We start from the raw sequence: 20,699 nt of genomic DNA, 5'->3' as shown, positions 1-20,699 counted from the left end.
AACGTATAATCCATTTATTATTATTCTGACAGGGGGGCCCATTCAGGGCCGGTGTTAGGGGCAGGCATCTGCCTAGGGCCCCCGCTCCCCCAGGGGCCCTCAGATAGTGGCACATCACGCAGCCACTATGGGGCCTCTGTGAGGCAGAGGGGCCCGCCTGTCACCAGCGCCAACTCCCCCGCCCCCCCATTGAACTATACCGGCATCTGCCCGTAAAGTTCAAAGCAAATGATGGAGGAGAGAGCATCACCTAACGCTCCCTCTCTCATCATTCCCCACTCTGCCTCTGACACTGCCGCTGCGGGTGTGCGATGATGTCATCGCGCACTCCCTGTGTGTCAGGCAATGCAGCGGCAGCCGCCGAGACCAGAGCAGGGAGCAGCGCGGGCACGTTGAGAGGTGAGGAGTGTTTTTTTAGTGAGTACTGGACTATGGGGCCATTCTTGGTGGGAGGGGGGCTGTGCTGTATACTACATGTATATGCTATATACTACATGGCTGTTTTATATACTACATGGGCTGTGCTATATACTATATGGGCTGTTATATGCTACGTAGGCTGTGCTCTATACTACATGGCTGTTATATATACTACGTGGACTGTTATGATCTGGTGGCCTAGGAGCAGCATGAGACGTACTCTGGAGAAGGTGGTACCTGTACTGACCGCAAACCCTGAACTTAGCAGCGCAACTAGAAGTAGCCGTGGGGGGTACCTAACACTCCCTAGACCCCTCGACACAGCCTAAGACCTAACTACCCCTAAAGACAGAAACGGGAAAACTAACTTGCCTCAGAGAAAATCCCCAAAGGATAGACAGCCCCCCACAAATATTGACGGTGAGAGGAGAGGGAAATAACATACGCAGACATGAAATCAGGATTTATCATAGGAGGCCATACTAGCTAAAAAGGAAGAATAGGACAGAGTACTATGCAGTCAGTATTAAAACACTAGAAAATATCCACCACAGAAAATACAAATCACCACATCCGACTAAAGACATGGAGGGTATATCTGCATCTCCAGAGACACAGCTTGGCTGCAAAAAATCCTTCACAGACAAAGCTGGACAAGACAAAACATGAAAATGCACAGAACTATAAGGTCCACAGCAGGTGGACAGCAAAAACCAAGCCAGGACTTATCTTAGATGAAATGAACAGCAGAACAGGAGAGACCAGGTATGGATGTGAATCCTCCAAAAACAATGGACAACTGGCACTGACTAAAGGATAAAGCAGGACTAGTCCAGCCCAAATTGCAAAAAATGGATACACCTGATAAATGCTGCGATCCAACTACCGCAGCACTACCACTCATAACCACCGGAGGGAGCCCAAGAGCAGAATTCCCAACAGTGGACCGTGTTATATACTATGTGGCTGTGCTATATATTATATGGGCTGTTATATGCTGCGTGGGCTGTGCTATATACTACATGGCTGTTCTATATACTACGTGGGCCGTGTTATATACTATGTGGCTGTGCTATATACTATATGTGCTGTTATATGCTGCGTGGGCTGTGCTATATACTACATGGCTGTTCTATATACTATGTGGGCCGTGTTATATACTATGTGGCTGTGGTATATACTATATGGGCTGTTATATGCTGCGTGGGCTGTGCTATATACTACATGGCTGTTCTATATACTACGTGGGCCGTGTTATATACTATGTGGCTGTGCTATATACTATATGTGCTGTTATATGCTGCGTGGGCTGTGCTATATACTACATGGCTGTTCTATATACTACGTGGGCCGTGTTATATACTATGTGGCTGTGGTATATACTATATGGGCTGTTATATGCTGCGTGGGCTGTGCTATATACTACATGGCTGTTCTATATACTACGTGGGCCGTGTTATATACTATGTGGCTGTGCTATATACTATATGTGCTGTTATATGCTGCGTGGGCTGTGCTATATACTACATGGCTGTTCTATATACTACGTGGGCCGTGTTATATACTATGTGTCTGTGCCATATACTATATGTGCTGTTATATGCTGCGTGGGCTGTGCTATATACTACATGGCTGTTCTATATACTACGTGGGCCGTGTTATATACTATGTGGCTGTGCTATATACTATATGGGCTGTTATATGCTGCGTGAGCTGTGCTATATACTACATGGCTGTTCTATATACTATGTGGGCCGTGTTATATACTATGTGGCTGTGCTATATACTATATGGGCTGTTATATGCTGCGTGGGCTGTGCTATATACTACATGGCTGTTCTATATACTATGTGGGCCATGTTATATACTATGTGGCTGTGCTATATACTATATGGGCTGTTATATACTGCGTGAGCTGTGCTATATACTACATGGCTGTTCTATATACTACGTGGGCCGTGTTATATACTATGTGGCTGTGCTATATACTATATGAGCTGTTATATGCTACATGGGCTGTGCTATATATTACATGGCCGTTCTATATACTACGTGGGCCGTGTTATATACTACGTGGGCTGTTATATGCTACGTGAGCTGTGCTATATACTACATGGCTGTTCTATATACTACATGGGCAGTGTTATATTCTACTTGGGATGTGTTATATAATATGTGGCTGTGCTATATACTATATGGGCTGTTATATGCTGCGTGGGCTGTGCTATATACTACATGGCTGTTCTATATACTACGTGGGCAGTGTTATATTCTGCTTGGGCTGTGTTATATAATATGTGGCTGTGCTATATACTATATGGGCTGTTATATGCTACGTGGGCTGTGCTATATACTACATGGCTGTTCTATATACTACGTGGGCCGTGTTATATACTATGTGGCTTTGGTATATACTATATGGGCTGTTATATGCTGCGTGGGCTGTGTTATATACTACATGGCTGTTCTATATACTACGTGGGCCATGTTATATACTATGTGGCTGTGAAATATATTATATGGGCTGTTATATGCTGCGTGAGCTGTGCTATATACTACATGGCTGTTCTATATACTACGTGGGCCGTGTTATATACTATGTGGCTGTGCTATATACTATATGGGCTATTATATGCTGCGTGGGCTGTGCTATATACTACATGGCTGTTCTATATACTACGTGGGCCGTGTTATATACTATGTGGCTGTGCTATATACTATATGGGCTGTTATATACTGCGTGAGCTGTGCTATATACTACATGGCTGTTCTATATACTACGTGGGCCATGTTATATACTATGTGGCTGTGCTATATACTATATGGGCTGTTATATGCTACGTGGGCTGTGCTATATATTACATGGCTGTTCTATATACTACGTGGGCCGTGTTATATACTACATGGGCTGTTATATGCTACGTGGGCTGTGCTATATACTACATGGCTGTTCTATATACTACGTGGGCAGTGTTATATTCTACTTGGGCTGTGTTATATAATATGTGGCTGTGCTATATACTATATGGGCTGTTATATGCTACGTGGGCTGTGCTATATACTACGTGGCTGTGTTATATGCTACGTGGGCTGTTATATACTACAAGGCTGTGTTATATGCTACGTGGCTGTGTTATATACTACATGGCTGTGTTATATGCGATCATGAATCGTGGTATATGTTAAAGGGGGGGCCCCACTGAGACTCTTTCTCCTGGGGGCCTCAAAAACCTGGAGCCAGCCCTGAGTGGGAGTGTCATTCTCTGAAAAGAACCACCCACTGGACTTCAAAGCCAAAAATTAGCAGCAACATACGGATGGATCACATGTTAAACAAGACTTTTTCCCACCAAACTGTACATATGTCAGGCTCCTCCTGCTCGATATCATACTGCCTGCAGATCAGACTACAATGTCAATATGACAGGATCCCTAAAGAAAAAGATATTAGACTACTTAAAGTGGTTGCATCATTAATTTTCATGGAAAATACAATATATACATGCAACACCCCAGGTAACCGGTTGTTGCAGTGATGTTGCCTTACCTTTGGGGAGGGTGATGTCACGCTTGGAAGCAAGGGAGATTCTTTATATCAGGTAAGGCGCTCACATTTAACACATATGAATCTAGGCCAGGAGGGGGAGCTCAGGACCTGGATTCAGAGGAGCTTCCTTACACTTTATGTATCCTGGTCTGGAGGAGGAGTCAGTCAGTCTTGGTCATTCTGAGAGAGGAGAGTAGAAGGACATCTGGAGCAGAAGTAGGGGCCGAGCAGCCATGAGGAAGCTGCTACCCCTGGAAAGAGTGAGAATCTGAAGGAGAGTTGAATTGTGGAGGAGCTTAGAGGGAAGAAGCACAGAGGAGGAAGAGGCTTAGCAGGGGAACAGTGGAAGGACACCCTAAGAGCCAGAGCGCAGAAGCCGGGTACTGGGAGCCCGAGGTCATGTTGTTCTCCAGGACGCACGGCAGAACCAGAGGGCATAGGACTGTATGTCGATTGCCCGTAACAAGTCTGAGGTGAAGCAGTGACCGTGAGAGCCGGGTCATGATAGAGACCCTATAAACAGGCTCGAACTGCCTATTGTACAGACATCTTTCTTAGGACAGGAGAGAGGGGACTTGTAATAAGCTTTAAGTGGCAGGGACCTAATCAACTAAATAGCGCAAGTAAGAAAGGCTTTCGGACCTCACCTGGGAGAGGGATCTCCTATTGCCTTCAAGCCGGCCAGACCACAGCTACCCAGCACTTGGTAGCCTGGACTGAGGACTATTACTACCATCAGTAAACCAGGTAGAGACTGCAAACCTGTGTCCGCATTCTTTGCTATACCATTCACCACACCATCGGTGCCCTACACTTGGGAAGCACAGGGGGACCCCGCTTCACCTGTGGGAAGCGTCACCATCTTGCTGCATACCATCTCCCCAGAGGACCCCTTTAAGCAGCGTCAGTCCTCACTGACGAAAACCACAGGTGGTGTCACGAACAATAGACTTTATTCACAAATCCCCTTATAGACCTTTCCCTTTAATTGGGTGCCCAGGGCCACGGACCGGGTCGCATCCACCGTGACATCCCCTTTAAGACCAGACCCGGCACCGAGTACCCCACGGCCCTGGTAGGGCGATCCATATATATTAAGTAAGGGTTCAAGGTGCACTAAACCATGTTTTTCTGTATTTTAAAGGTTTTGTTTCCAATAAAGTTGAAAAAATCGATGCTAATCAAATTTTTTGTGTCAAATTTTTGGGAAACTCCTGGACCAGGCGAGTGTGAACAATTCACTAATAAAATGTTCACTACCATTTTACACAAAGCTGAAGATTGCAACAGCCAGAGAAAGCTAACATCACCTTAGACACTGCCTTATAAACTTCCCACAAAGCCCTGTAGCTGTCACATGGTAGAGCACATCAATCAGGAGGAACTGTAGCCTGTAAAAAAGCCGATGCCGGGAATATAGCAGTCATTTACTGGTGAATCTAGATAATTAGAGGACATGTCAGCTCAGGAATAAAGGTAAGTGAAGAAAGCTTTAAGATACTGAATAAACAATGCCGAAAGTGTGTGACAACCCTGCAGTGATACACGCCTGCCATCCGTATGCCAATATTTATGTTGTCATGTTTGAAAAGAAGATTCTTAAAAGTGTTCAACACAGTCCTAAGATTGTTATACACATGTTTTCTTTGAAATTGGGGGCTTTACAGTACTTGTGATTAGCGACTAAAAAACAAACGAAAAATTCAATGAATCTAAAGAATTTGGATTACAAAAGATTCCTTCATTTCCAGGTAAAAGATACAACACACAATGGTACAACAGCTGCAATGGAAAGACGCCGGCAGCTATACCATGACTAGGATGGGCTGCTAGAAAAGAAATAGAGGTCATCGGTCAGTGTCAAGTATATTAATTCCCCTTTCTTGGCAAATTACTTCCTTTTGTAGGTATGGCAGCTGAATTTACTGTTTAATGTAGGTGTTATTGCCCAGAAATGAGACGGCACTAGTAGTGTGTTTCTGTACAGTGAGTCCATGCCTTTATTAATACAGTTGTGGCTAAAAGTATTGACACCCCTGCAATTCTGTCTGATAATACTCAGTTTCTTCCTGAAAATGATTGCAAACACAAATTATTTGTTATTATTATCTTCATTTAATTTGTCTTAAATGAAAAAACACAAAAAGAATTGTCCTAAAGCCAAATTGGATATAATTCCGCACCAAACATAAAAAAGGGGGTGGACAAAAGTATTGGGACTGTTCGAAAAATCATGTGATGCTTCTGTAATTTGTGTAATTAACAGCACCTGTAACTTACCTGTGGCACCTAACAGGTGTTGGCAATAACTAAATCACACTTGCAGCCAGTTGACATGGATTAAAGTTGACTCAACCTCTGTCCTGTGTCCTTGTGTGTACCACATTGAGCATGGAGAAAAGAAAGAAGACCAAAGAACTGTCTGAGGACTTGAGAAACCAAATTGTGAGGAAGCATGAGCAATCTCAAAGCTACAAGTCCATCTCCAAAGACCTGAATGTTCCTGTGTCTACCGTGCGCTTTGTCATCAAGAAGTGTAAAGCCCATGGCACTGTGGCTAACCTGTTGTGAATTCAGCTTTTTGGCTCCCTCCGGTGGTTGTAGAGGGTAATGCAGTTGTGCCTGGACTGCAGGAGTGGACAGGTGTATCTACTAATTGCAAAACTGACTGGGGTATATAGCTTTGCAGGATTCTTTAGTCAGTGCCAGTTGTCCATTGTTCTGGAAGGATTTACTTCCCTGCTGGTCTCTCCAGTTTGCTGTGCTTTTCTGCAAAGATAAGTCCTGGCTTTGTTTTTGCTGTCCACCTGCAGTGGACCTTATAGTTTTGTGCTTTTTCATGTTTTTGTCTTGTCCAGCTTGGTCTGTGAAGGATTTTTTGCAGCCTAGATATTTCTCTGGAGATGCAGATATACCCCCCATGTCTTTAGTCAGATGTGGTGATCCGTATTTTCTGCGGTGGATATTTTCTAGTGTTTTTATACTGACCGCATAGTACTCTGTTCTATTCTTTCTTTTTAGCTAGTATGGCCTCCTATGCTAAAATCTGATTTCATATCTGCGTATGTTATTTCCCTCTCCTCTCACAGTCAATATTTGTGGGGGGCTATCTATCCTTTGGGGATTTTCTCTGAGGCAAGATAGGTTTCCTGTTTCTGCCTTTAGGGGTAGTTATTTCTTAGGCTGTGCCGAGGGGTCTAGGGAGTGTTAGGTACCCCCCACGGCTACTTCTAGTTGCACTGCTAGGTTCAGGGTTTGCGGAGGAGGAGTGCAGAGCACAGCGCTGGAGGACAGACAGCGGTAGGTAAGTATGTAGTGTTTGTTTTTTTTTACTTTTAGGATGGTAACCAGGGTAAACATCGGGTTACTAAGCGCGGCCCTGCACTTAGTTACCCGATGTTTACCCTGGTTACCAGTGAAGACATCGCTGAATCGGTGTCACACACGCCGATTCAGCGATGTCTGCGGGGAGTCCAGCGACCAAATAAAGTTCTGGACTTTCTTCCCCGACCAGCGACAGCACAGCAGGGGCCTGATCGCTGCTGCCTGTCACACTGGACGATATCGCTAGCGAGGACGCTGCAACGTCACGGATCGCTAGCGATATCGTCTAGTGTGACGGTACCTTTAGAATTTGCCAGACGTGGTTTTCCCTTGCAGCCTTTGCAGAACCCTATTCCTTTGAGGGGCATTGATGCTACACCGTTGGCTAAAAATAAACCTCAGTTTTGGACACAGCTGACCATGCGCATGGTGCCAGCCCATCAGGAAGATTGTCGTTTTCTGGTGTTGCATAATTTGCATGATGATATTGTGCTGGGTTTTCCATGGTTACAGCTACATAATCCGGTGTTAGATTGGAAATCTATGTCTGTGACTAGTTGGGGTTGTCAGGGAATTCATGATCAGGTTCCTTTGATGTCAATTTCCGCTTCCCCCTCTTCTGAAGTTCCTGAGTTTTTGTCTGACTTCCAGGATGTATTCGATGAACCCAAATCCAGTTCCCTTCCACCGCATAGGGACTGTGATTGTGCTATTGACTTGATTCCAGGTTGTAAGTTCCCTAAGGGCCGACTTTTCAACCTGTCTGTGCCTGAACATACCGCCATGCGGAGCTATATTAAGGAGTCTTTGGAGAAAGGGCATATTCGGCCATCTTCTTCACTGTTGGGAGCGGGGTTCTTTTTTGTTGCCAAGAAGGATGGCTCCTTGAGACCCTGTATTGATTATCGCCTCTTGAATAAGATCACGGTTAAATTTCAATACCCCTTGCCTTTGCTTACTGATTTGTTTGCTAGGATTAAGGGGTCTAGCTGGTTTACTAAGATTGACCTTCGAGGGGCATATCATCTTATTCGTATCAAGCAGGGTGACGAATGGAAAACTGCATTTAATATGCCCGAAGGCCATTTTGAATACCTTGTGATGCCATTCGGACTCTCTAATGCCCCATCTGTGTTCCAATCCTTAATGCATGATATCTTTCAGAGTTATCTTGATAAATTCATGGTTGTATATTTGGATGATATTTTGATTTTTTCCAATGATTGGGAGTCTCATGTGAAACAGGTCAGGATGATATTTCAGATCCTCCGTAATAATGCTTCATTTGTGAAGGGGTCAAAGTGCCTCTTTGGAGTGCAGAAGGTTTCTTTTTTGGGTTTCATTTTTTCTCCCTCATCTATAGAAATGGATCTGGTTAAGGTTCAGGCTATTCATGATTGGATTCAGCCCACATCTGTGAAGAGCCTTCAGAAATTCTTGGGCTTTGCTAATTTTTATCGTCGTTTCATTGCCAACTTCTCCAGTGTGGTAAAACCTCTAACCGATTTGACCAAGAAAGGCGCTGATGTGACGAATTGGTCCTCCGCGGCTGTTTCTGCCTTTCAGGAGCTTAAACGCCGATTTACTTCTGCCCCTGTGTTGCGTCAGCCAGATGTTTCTCTTCCATTTCAGGTTGAGGTTGACGCGTCTGAGATTGGGGCAGGGGCCGTTTTGTCTCAGAGGAATTCTGATGGTTCCTTGATGAAACCGTGTGCCGTCTTTTCTCGGAAGTTTTCGCCTGCGGAACGCAATTATGATGTCAGCAATCGGGAGTTGTTGGCTAAGAAGTGGGCATTTGAGGAGTGGCGACATTGACTTGAGGGGGCCAAGCACCGTATTGTGGTCCTGACCGATCATAAGAATCTGATTTACCTCTAGTCTGCCAAACGGCTGAATCCTAGACAGGCTCGATGGTCCCTGTTTTTCTCCCGTTTTGATTTTGTGGTCTCGTACATTCCTGGTACTAAGAATGTTAAGGCGGATGCCCTCTCTAGGAGATTTTTTCCTGATTCCCCTGGGGTTCTTGAGCCGGTCGGCATTTTGAAGGAAGGGGTGATTCTTTCTGCCATCTCCCCTGATTTGCGACGGGTTCTTCAGGAATTTCAGGCTGATAAGCCTGACCGCTGTCCTGTGGGGAAACTGTTTGTTCCTGATAGATGGACTAGTAAAGTGATTTCTGAGGTTCATTGTTCTGTGTTGGCTGGCCATCCTGGGATTTTTGGTACCAGAGATTTGGTTAGTAGGTCCTTTTGGTGGCCTTCTTTGTCACGGGATGTGCGTTCTTTTGTGCAGTCCTGTGGGATTTGTGCGCGTGCTAAGCCTTGCTGTTCCCGCACTAGTGGGTTGCTTTTGGCATTGCCGGTCCCTGAGAAACCTTGGACGCATATTTCAATGAATTTTATTTCCGATCTTCCTGTTTCCCAAAGAATGTCGGTTATCTGGGTTGTCTGTGACCGATTTTCTAAGATGGTTCATTTGGTACCTTTGCCTAAATTGCCTTCTTCTTCTGATTTGGTTCCGTTGTTTTTTCAGCATGTGGTGCGTTTGCATGGTATTCCGGAGAATATTGTGTCCGACAGATGTTCCCAGTTTCTTTCCAGGTTTTGGCGGACCTTTTGTGCCAAGCTGGGCATTGATTTGTCTTTTTCCTCTGCATTTCATCCTCAGACAAATGGCCAGACTGAGCGAACTAATCAGACCTTGGAGACCTATTTGAGATGCTTTGTGTCTGCTGATCAGGATGATTGGGTGGCTTTTTTGCCATTGGCCGAGTTTGCCCTTAATAATCTAATCTAGTTCGGCTACTTTGGTTTCGCCTTTTTTTTGTAATTTTGGTTTTCATCCTCGTTTTTCTTCTGGGCAGGTTGAGCCTTCTGACCTTCCTGGTGTGGATTCTGTGGTCGACAGGTTGCAGCAGATTTGGGCTTATGTGGTGGACAATTTGGTGCTGTCTCAGGAGGAGGCTCAACGTTTTGCTAATCGTCGTCGGTGTGTTGGTTCCCGGCTTCGGGTTGGTGATCTGGTTTGGTTATCTTTCCGTCATGTTCCTATGAAGGTTTCTTCCCCTAAGTTTAAGCCTCGATTTATTGGTCCTTATAGGATTTCTGAGATTATTAATCCGGTTTCCTTTCGCCTGGCGCTTCCGGCCTCTTTTGCTATTCATAATGTCTTCCATAGATCTTTGTTGCGGAAATATGTGTTGCGGAAATACGTTGTTCCCTCTGTTGATCCTCCGGCCCCTGTATTGGTCGATGGGGAGTTGGAATATGTTGTTGAGAAGATTTTGGATTCCCGTTTTTCGAGGCGGAAGCTTCAGTACCTTGTCAAGTGGAAGGGTTATGGCCAGGAGGATAATTCTTGGGTTTCTGCCTCTGATGTCCATGCCGCTGATTTGGTTCATACCTTTCATCGGGCTCATCCTGATCGGCCTGGGGGCTCTGGTGAGGGTTCGGTGACCCCTCCTCAAGGGGGGGGGGGGTACTGTTGTGAATTCAGCTTTTTGGCTCCCTCCGGTGGTTGTAGAGGGTAATGCAGTTGTGCCTGGACTGCAGGAGTGGACAGGTGTATCTACTAATTGCAAAACTGACTGGGGTATATAGCTTTGCAGGATCCTTTAGTCAGTGCCAGTTGTCCATTGTTCTGGAAGGATTCACTTCCCTGCTGGTCTCTCCAGTTTGCTGTGCTTTTCTACAAAGATAAGTCCTGGTTTAGTTTTTGCTGTCCACCTGCAGTGGACTTTATAGTTCTGTGCATTTTCATGTTTTTGTTTTGTCCAGCTTGGTCTGTGAAGGATTTTTTGCAGCCTAGATATTTCTCTGGAGATGGAGATATACCCCCCATGTCTTTAGTCAGATGTGGTGATCCGTATTTTCTGCGGTGGATATTTTCTAGTGTTTTTATACTGACCGCATAGTACTCTGTTCTATTCTTTCTTTTTAGCTAGTACCGCCTCCTATGCTAAAATCTGATTTCATATCTGCGTATGTTATTTCCCTCTCCTCTCACAGTCAATATTTGTGGGGGGCTATCTATCCTTTGGGGATTTTCTCTGAGGCAAGATAGGTTTCCTGTTTCTGCCTTTAGGGGTAGTTAGATCTTAGGCTGTGCCGAGGGGTCTAGGGAGTGTTAGGTACCCCCCACGGCTACTTCTAGTTGCGCTGCTAGGTTCAGGGTTTGCGGTCAGTACAGGGACCACCTTCTCCAGAGTCCATCTCATGCTGCTCCTAGGCCACCAGATCATAACACTAACCTCCCTAGATGTGGACGGAAAAGAAAAATTGACAAGAGATTTCAACGCAAGATTGTGCGGATGTTTGATAAAGAACCTCGACTAACATCCAAACAAGTTCAAGCTGCCCTGCAGTCCGAGGGTACAACAGTGTCAACCCGTACTATCCGTCAGCATCTAAATGAAAAGGGACTGTATGGTAGGAGACCCAGGAAGACCCCACTTCTTACCCCGAGACATAAAAGAGCCAGGCTGGAGTTTGCCAAAACTTACCTGAAAAAGCCTAAAACGTTTTGGAAGAATGTTCTCTGGTCAGATGAGACAAAAGTAGAGCTTTTTGGGCAAAGGCATCAACATAGAGTTTACAGGAGAAAAAAAGAGGCATTCAAAGAAAAGAACACGGTCCCTACAGTGAAACATGGCGGAGGTTCCCTGATGTTTTGGGGTTGCTTTGCTGCCTCTGGCACTGGACTGCTTGACCGTGTGCATGGCAATATGAAGTCTGAAGACTACCAATACATTTTGCAGCATAATGCAGGGCCCAGTGTGAGAAAGCTGGGTCTCCCTCAGAGGTCATGGGTCTTCAAGCAGGACAATGACCCAAAACACACTTCAAAAAGCACTTGAAAATGGTTTGAGAGAAAGCACTGGAGACTTCTAAGGTGGCCAGCAATGAGTCCAGACCTGAATCCCATAGAACACCTGTGGAGAGATCTAAAAATGTCAGTTTGGAGAAGGCACCCTTCAAATATCAGGGACCCGGAGCAGTTTGCCAAAGAAGAATGGTCTAAAATTCCAGCAGAGCATTGTAAGAAACTCATTGATGGTTACCGGAAGCGGTTGGTCGCAGTTATTTTGGCTAAAGGTTGTGCAACCAAGTATTAGGCTGAGGGTGCCAATGCTTTTGTCTGGCCCATTTTTGGAGTTTTGTGTGAAATGATCAATGTTTTGCTTTTTGCTTCATTCTCTTTTGTGATTTTTCATTTAAGACAAATTAAATGAAAATAATAATTCCAAATAATTTGTGATTGCAATCATTTTCAGGAAGAAACTGAGTATTATCTGACAGAATTTCAGGGGTGTCAATACTTTTGGCCACAACTGTGTATGAAAATATCCTGCTGGCTTGTGATGCAGCTGACTGACATCGGGCTGCTATTTAGTGTGTGATGTACCAGTCCACCCAGATCCTTCTCAACAACTGACTCTCCCCGTTTTTCTTCCCTTAGGGCAGATAAAGTGATAACAGGTAAATGTTGATAGTTTTTCTAGATGGACCATGAGAGAGTGGCTGAACCTAAACCATACCTCCCAACTGTCCCGGATCCAGCGGGATTGTCCCGATTTTGTCAGTCAGCCCCGCGATCCCGGGCGGGACATTAGTTGTCCCGCAGTGGTTGGGAGGTGTGCTGCAATATCAGGCCGTCAGCCTCATCCCTGCACCCGCAGAGCAGTCTGAGCACAGCACACCACATATTGGTGGAGCAGGGGTCACATGATCGGGTCCTCCGTGGATTGCAGGACTCGGCTGTGCTGGTTGCCATCTTGCCATGGTGCTGCTGGATGAGGTAAGTAAGCTGCCTTGTGTGTAGGGTCAGGAGTTGTTTACAGTGTGGATGTAGCAGAGCCATGTGTGTACGAGGTGCATGGAGTGGAGCCGTATGTGTATGAGGTGTATGGAGCGGAGCTGACTTTGCATGGAGCGGAGCTGAATGTGTACGAGGTGTATGGAGCGGAGCGTGTGTGTACGGATCGGAGCCGTGTGTGCAAAGTGTACGGAGCGCAGCCGCGTGTGTAGGAGTAGCTATGTATGGCCATTATACGGTACGCAGTATCATGTGCGGCCAATATACAGTATGGAGCATCATGTGTGGTCATCATACAATATGGAGCATCATGTGCAGTCATTATACAGTATGGAGCATCATGTGGGGCCATTATACAGTATGGAGCATCATGTGCGGTCATTATACAGTATGAAGCATCATGTGCAGTCATTATACAGTATGGAGCATCATGTGCAGTCATTATACAGTATGGAGCATCATGTGCGGTCATTATACAATATGGAGCATCATGTGTGGCCATTATACAGTATGGAGCATCATGTGTGGCCATTATACAGTATGGAGCATCATGTGGGGCCATTATACAGTATGGAGCATCATGTGTGGCCATTATACAGTATGGAGCATCATGTGTGGCCATTATACAATATGGAGCATCATGTGGGGCCATTATACAGTATGGAGCATCATGTGTGGCCATTATACAGTATGGAGCATCATGTGTGGCCATTATACAGTATGGAGCATCATGTGCGGTCATTTTACAATATGGAGCATCATGTGCGCCCAATATACAGTATGGAGCATCATGTGCAGTCATTATACAGTATGGAGCATCATGTGCGGCCAATATACAGTATGGAGCATCATGTGCGGTCATTATAATAATAATAATAATAATATAATAATAATAATAATTTTTATTTATATAGCGCCAACATATTCCGCAGCGCTTTACAAATTATAGAGGGGACTTGTACAGACAATAGACATAGTAACATAGTAACATAGTTAGTAAGGCCGAAAAAAGACATTTGTCCATCCAGTTCAGCCTATATTCCATCATAATAAATACCCAGATCTACGTCCTTCTACAGAACCTAATAATTGTATGATACAATATTGTTCTGCTCCAGGAAGACATCCAGGCCTCTCTTGAACCCCTCGACTGAGTTCGCCATCACCACCTCCTCAGGCAAGCAATTCCAGATTCTCACTGCCCTAACAGTAAAGAATCCTCTTCTATGTTGGTGGAAAAACCTTCTCTCCTCCAGACGCAAAGAATGCCCCCTTGTGCCCGTCACCTTCCTTGGTATAAACAGATCCTCAGCGAGATATTTGTATTGTCCCCTTATATACTTATACATGGTTATTAGATCGCCCCTCAGTCGTCTTTTTTCTAGACTAAATAATCCTAATTTCGCTAATCTATCTGGGTATTGTAGTTCTCCCATCCCCTTTATTAATTTTGTTGCCCTCCTTTGTACTCTCTCTAGTTCCATTATATCCTTCCTGAGCACCGGTGCCCAAAACTGGACACAGTACTCCATGTGCGGTCTAACTAGGGATTTGTACAGAGGCAGTATAATGCTCTCATCATGTGTATCCAGACCTCTTTTAATGCACCCCATGATCCTGTTTGCCTTGGCAGCTGCTGCCTGGCACTGGCTGCTCCAGGTAAGTTTATCATTAACTAGGATCCCCAAGTCCTTCTCCCTGTCAGATTTACCCAGTGGTTTCCCGTTCAGTGTGTAATGGTGATATTGATTCCCTCTTCCCATGTGTATAACCTTACATTTATCATTGTTAAACCTCATCTGCCACCTTTCAGCCCAAGTTTCCAACTTATCCAGATCCATCTGTAGCAGAATACTATCTTCTCTTGTATTAACTGCTTTACATAGTTTTGTATCATCTGCAAATATCGATATTTTACTGTGTAAACCTTCTACCAGATCATTAATGAATATGTTGAAGAGAACAGGTCCCAATACTGACCCCTGTGGTACCCCACTGGTCACAGCGACCCAGTTAGAGACTATACCATTTATAACCACCCTCTGCTTTCTATCACTAAGCCAGTTACTAACCCATTTACACACATTTTCTCCCAGACCAAGCATTCTCATTTTGTGTACCAACCTCTTGTGCGGCACGGTATCAAACGCTTTGGAAAAATCGAGATATACCACGTCCAATGACTCACCGTGGTCCAGCCTATAGCTTACCTCTTCATAAAAACTGATTAGATTGGTTTGACAGGAGCGATTTCTCATAAACCCATGCTGATATGGAGTTAAACAGTTATTCTCATTGAGATAATCCAGAATAACATCCCTCAGAAACCCTTCAAATATTTTACCAACAATAGAGGTTAGACTTACTGGCCTATAATTTCCAGGTTCACTTTTAGAGCCCTTTTTGAATATTGGCACCACATTTGCTATGCGCCAGTCCTGCGGAACAGACCCTGTCGCTATAGAGTCACTAAAAATAAGAAATAATGGTTTATCTATTACATTACTTAGTTCTCTTAGTACTCGTGGGTGTATGCCATCCGGACCCGGAGATTTATCTATTTTAATCTTATTTAGCCGGTTTCGCACCTCTTCTTGGGTTAGATTGGTGACCCTTAATATAGGGTTTTCATTGTTTCTTGGGATTTCACCTGGCATTTCATTTTCCACCGTGAATACCGTGGAGAAGAAGGTGTTTAATATGTTAGCTTTTTCCTCGTCATCTACAACCATTCTTTCCTCACTATTTTTTAAGGGGCCTACATTTTCAGTTTTTATTCTTTTACTATTGATATAGTTGAAGAACAGTTTGGGATTAGTTTTACTCTCCTTAGCAATGTGCTTCTCTGTTTCCTTTTTGGCAGCTTTAATTAGTTTTTTAGATAAAGTATTTTTCTCCCTATAGTTTTTTAGAGCTTCAATGGTGCCATCCTGCTTTAGTAGTGCAAATGCTTTCTTTTTACTGTTAATTGCCTGTCTTACTTCTTTGTTTAGCCACATTGGGTTTTTCCTATTTCTAGTCCTTTTATTCCCACAAGGTATAAACCGCTTACACTGCCTATTTAGGATGTTCTTAAACATTTCCCATTTATTATCTGTATTCTCATTTCTGAGGATATTGTCCCAGTCTACCAGATTAAGGGCATCTCTAAGCTGTTCAAACTTTGCCTTCCTAAAGTTCAATGTTTTTGTGACTCCCTGACAAGTCCCCCTAGTGAAAGACAGGTGAAACTGCACAATATTGTGGTCGCTATTTCCTAAATGCCCAACCACCTGCAGATTTGTTATTCTGTCAGGTCTATTAGATAGTATTAGGTCTAAAAGTGCTGCTCCTCTGGTTGGATTCTGCACCAATTGTGAAAGATAATTTTTCTTGGTTATTAGCAGAAACCTGTTGCCTTTATGGGTTTCACAGGTTTCTGTTTCCCAGTTAATATCCGGGTAGTTAAAGTCCCCCATAACCAGGACCTCATTATGGGTTGCAGCTTCATCTATCTGCTTTAGAAGTAGACTTTCCATGCTTTCTGTTATATTTGGGGGTTTGTAACAGACCCCAATGAGAATTTTGTTACCATTTTTCCCTCCATGAATTTCAACCCATATGGACTCGACATCCTCATTCCCTTCGCTAATATCCTCCCTTAAAGTGGACTTTAGACAAGACTTTACATAGAGACAAACCCCTCCTCCTCTCCGATTTTTACGATCCTTTCTAAACAGACTGTAACCCTGTAAGTTAACTGCCCAGTCATAGCTTTCATCTAACCATGTCTCGGTTATTCCCACTATGTCAAAGTTACCTGTAGATATTTCTGCTTCTAGTTCTTCCATCTTGTTTGTCAGGCTTCTGGCGTTTGCGAGCATGCAGTTTAGAGGATTTTGTTTTGTTCCAATCTCCTCACTGTGGATTGTTTTAGAAATGTTCTTACCTCCCTTCTGAGTATGTTTTCCTGGGTCGTCTTTGTTCGAGTCTAATGTTTTTCTTCCCGTCCCCTCTTCTTCTAGTTTAACGCCCTCCTGATGAGTGTAGCGAGTCTTCTGGCGAATGTGTGTTTCCCAGGTTTGTTGAGGTGTAGTCCGTCTCTGGCGAGGAGTCCATCATACCAGTAATTCACACCGTGGTCCAGGAATCCAAATCCTTGTTGTCTGCATTACATTACAGCATAACAGAAATACAGTTCAAAACAGATACCAGGAGGAATGAGGGCCCTGCTGCTCGCAAGCTTACAGACTATGAGGAAAAGGGGAGACACGAGAGGTGGATGGTAACAATTGCTTTAGTTATTCGGACCAGCCATAGTGTAAGGCTTGGGTGTTCATGTAAAGCTGCATGAACCAGTTATCTGCCTAAGTATGTAGCAGTACAGACACAGAGGGCTATTAACTGCATAAAGTGAATGAGAACATGATGCGAGGAACCTGTTTTGTTTTTTTTTTTTTTTAAATAGGCCACACAGGGATCGTTAGGTCAATGCATTGAGGCGGTAGGCCAGTCTGAACAAATGAGTTTTTAGGGCACGCTTAAAACTGTGGGGATTGGGGATTAATCGTATCAACCTAGGTAGTGCATTCCAAAGAATCGGCGCAGCACGTGTAAAGTCTTGGAGACGGGAGTGGGAGGTTCTGATTATTGAGGATGCTAACCTCAGGTCATTAGCGGAGCGGAGGGCACGGGTAGGGTGGTAGACTGATACCAGGGAGGAGATGTAGGGTGGTGCTGAGCCATGGAGTGCTTTGTGGATAAGGGTAGTAGTTTTGTACTGGATTCTGGAGTGGATGGGTAGCCAGTGTAATGACTGGCACAGGGTAGAGGCATCGGTGTAACGGTTGGTGAGGAATATGATCCTGGCAGCAGCATTCAGGACAGATTGGAGCGGGGAAAGTTTGGTAAGAGGGAGGCCGATTAGTAGAGAGTTACAATAGTCCAGACGAGAATGAATAGGTGAAACAGTAAGAGTTTTTGCAGAGTCGAAAGTAAGAAAAGGGCGAATTCTAGAAATGTTTTTGAGATGCAGATAAGAAGAGCGAGCCAGTGATCGGATGTGGGGGGTGAATGAAAGGTCAGAATCAAGGATGACCCCAAGGCAGCGGGCATGTTGCTTTGGAGTAATGGTGGAACCGCACACGGAGATGGCAATGTCAGGCAAAGGTAGGTTAGTAGAGGGAGAAAACACGAGGAGTTCAGTTTTCGACAGGTTCAGTTTCAGATAGAGGGAGGACATGATGTTATAGACAGCAGTAAGACAATCACTGGTGTTTTCTAAAAAGGCAGGCGTGATAACAGGAGAAGAAGTGTGTAATTGGGTGTCGTCAACATAGAGATGGTACTGGAAACCAAATCTACTGATTGTTTGTCCAATAGGGGCAGTATACAAAGAGAAGAGGAGGGGGCCTAGGACTGATCCTTGAGGAACCCCAACAGTAAGGGGAAGGTGAGAGGAGGAGGAACCAGCAAAACATACAGTGAAGGATCGGTCAGAGAGCTAGGAGGAGAACCAGGAGAGAACGGTGTCATTGAGGCCGATGGAGCGGAGCATAGTGAGGAGGAGCTGATGATCCACAGTATCGAATGCTGTGGAGAGATCCAAGAGAATTAGCATGGAGTAGTGACCATTAGATTTAGCTGTTAGTAGGTCATTAGAGACTTTAGTGAGGGCAGTTTCAGTAGAGTGTAAAGAGCGGAAGCCAGATTGAAGAGGGTCGAGAAGAGAGTTATCTGAGAGATAGCGGGTAAGACGGGAGTGGACCAGGCGTTCGAGGAGTTTAGAGATGAAGGGAAGATTAGAGACAGGTCTATAATTAGCGGCACAGTTTTGATCGAGGGATGGTTTTTTAAGTAATGGATGTATGATGGCATGCTTAAATGATGAGGGAAAAATACCGGAAGTGAGGGAAAGGTTGAATATTTTTGTTAGGTGAGAGGTGACAGCTGGGGAAAGGTACTGGAGGAGATGTGATGGAATGGGGTCACTGGTACAAGTGGTCGGGCGAGAAGATGCAAGGAGCCTCCTTACTTCTTCTTCTGTAACTGCTTCAAAGTCAGAGAGTGAACTAGATGCAGTGGGGGAGGGAGCACAGTGCATGGTATGAAGAGATTGGGAGATGATTTCCTGTCGAATGTGGTGAATTTTTTCTTTGAAGTAATTGGCCAGATCGTCAGCACGGAGATCCGTGGTTGGGGCCTCCTCTCTTGGGTTGAGTAGGGACTGGAACGTGTCAAAGAGACGTTTAGGGTTATTGGACAGGGAGGTGATGAGGGTGTTGAAGTAGGTTTGTTTGGAGAGGTGAAGGACAGAATTGTATGTCTTTAGCATGAACTTATAATGGATGAAATCTTCGGGTAGATTAGATTTTCTCCACAGACGTTCTGCGCACCTGGAGCACCGCTGCAGGAAACGTGTTTGCAGCGTGTGCCATGGTTGTTGCCGTCTGTGCCGAGTTGTTTTATGTATAGGAGGAGCAGCTTCATCCAGAGCTCTTTGCAGGGTTTCATTGTAATGCTTCAATGCAGAATCAGGACATGAGATGGAGGAGATTGGGGCCAATGAGGACTGCAAGTTCTTCATAAGTTTCTGGGTGTTAATGGCCTGTATGTTTCTATAAGTGTGGAAAGTGGGGGTGACCTGAGCGGGATGGCAGTTCTTGGAGCATCATGTGTGGCCGTATGGAGCAGTATGGAGCATCATGTGTGGCCATTATACAGTATGGAGCATCATGTGCGGTCATTATACAGTACGGAGCATCATGTGCGGTCATTATACAGCACGGAGCATCATGTGCGGTCATTATACAGTATGAAGCATCATGTGTGGCCATGATACAGTACAGAGCATCATGTGCGGTCATTATACAGTATGGAGCATCATGTGTGGCCATTATACAGTATGGAGCATCATATGCGGTCATTATACAGTACGGAGCATCATATGCGGTCATTATACAGTATGGAGCATCATGTGCGGTCATTATACAGTACGGAGCATCATGTGCGGTCATTAGAGTTGAGCGACCTTGACCTTTTTAGAGTCGAGCCGGGTTTCGCGAAACCCGACTATCTCAAAAGTCGGGTCGAGTGAAATCGGCCGATTATGACGTAAAGTCCGGATCGACCGAAACACGAAACCCAATGCAAGTCAATGGGGCAGCATAGTCGGCAGTGAGTGGGGGCCAGGAAAACACCTAGAGTGCCCATTTTAATGTCAAAACCATCCATTCTTCTTAATGAAGCTTGTCAAGCGTAATTTACCTTATAATAATTGGAAGGCATTTGAAATTGGGGTTCATTTGGCTAAAGTTGTGGTGGGTAGGGCTGGTTCAAGTAATTAGTGGGCCCAGGAAATCTGGACCACGTCACGGCAGTGGAGCAGGGAGAGGTAAGTATTTCAACTTTGCAAGTGCTGTGAACCTGAGCAAGCAAGGGGGGCACACTCGTTGGCATTGGCACTGGCACAGGGCCCCTCAAAGTACAGCGGTGTGTTTGCACGGCGGGGGCGCCTCCCACCGGCAGCAACACTTTTGCGTACTATGAGAGGCCCTGTGCCAGTGACGTCGCCAACTAGTATTCCTCCCCCCACCTGATGAAGGAACCTGCACTT

Source organism: Ranitomeya imitator, chromosome 5, assembly GCF_032444005.1.
Source record: "Ranitomeya imitator isolate aRanImi1 chromosome 5, aRanImi1.pri, whole genome shotgun sequence".
NCBI lineage: Eukaryota > Metazoa > Chordata > Amphibia > Anura > Dendrobatidae > Ranitomeya > Ranitomeya imitator.
Note: the sequence above shows the minus strand (reverse complement) of the source record.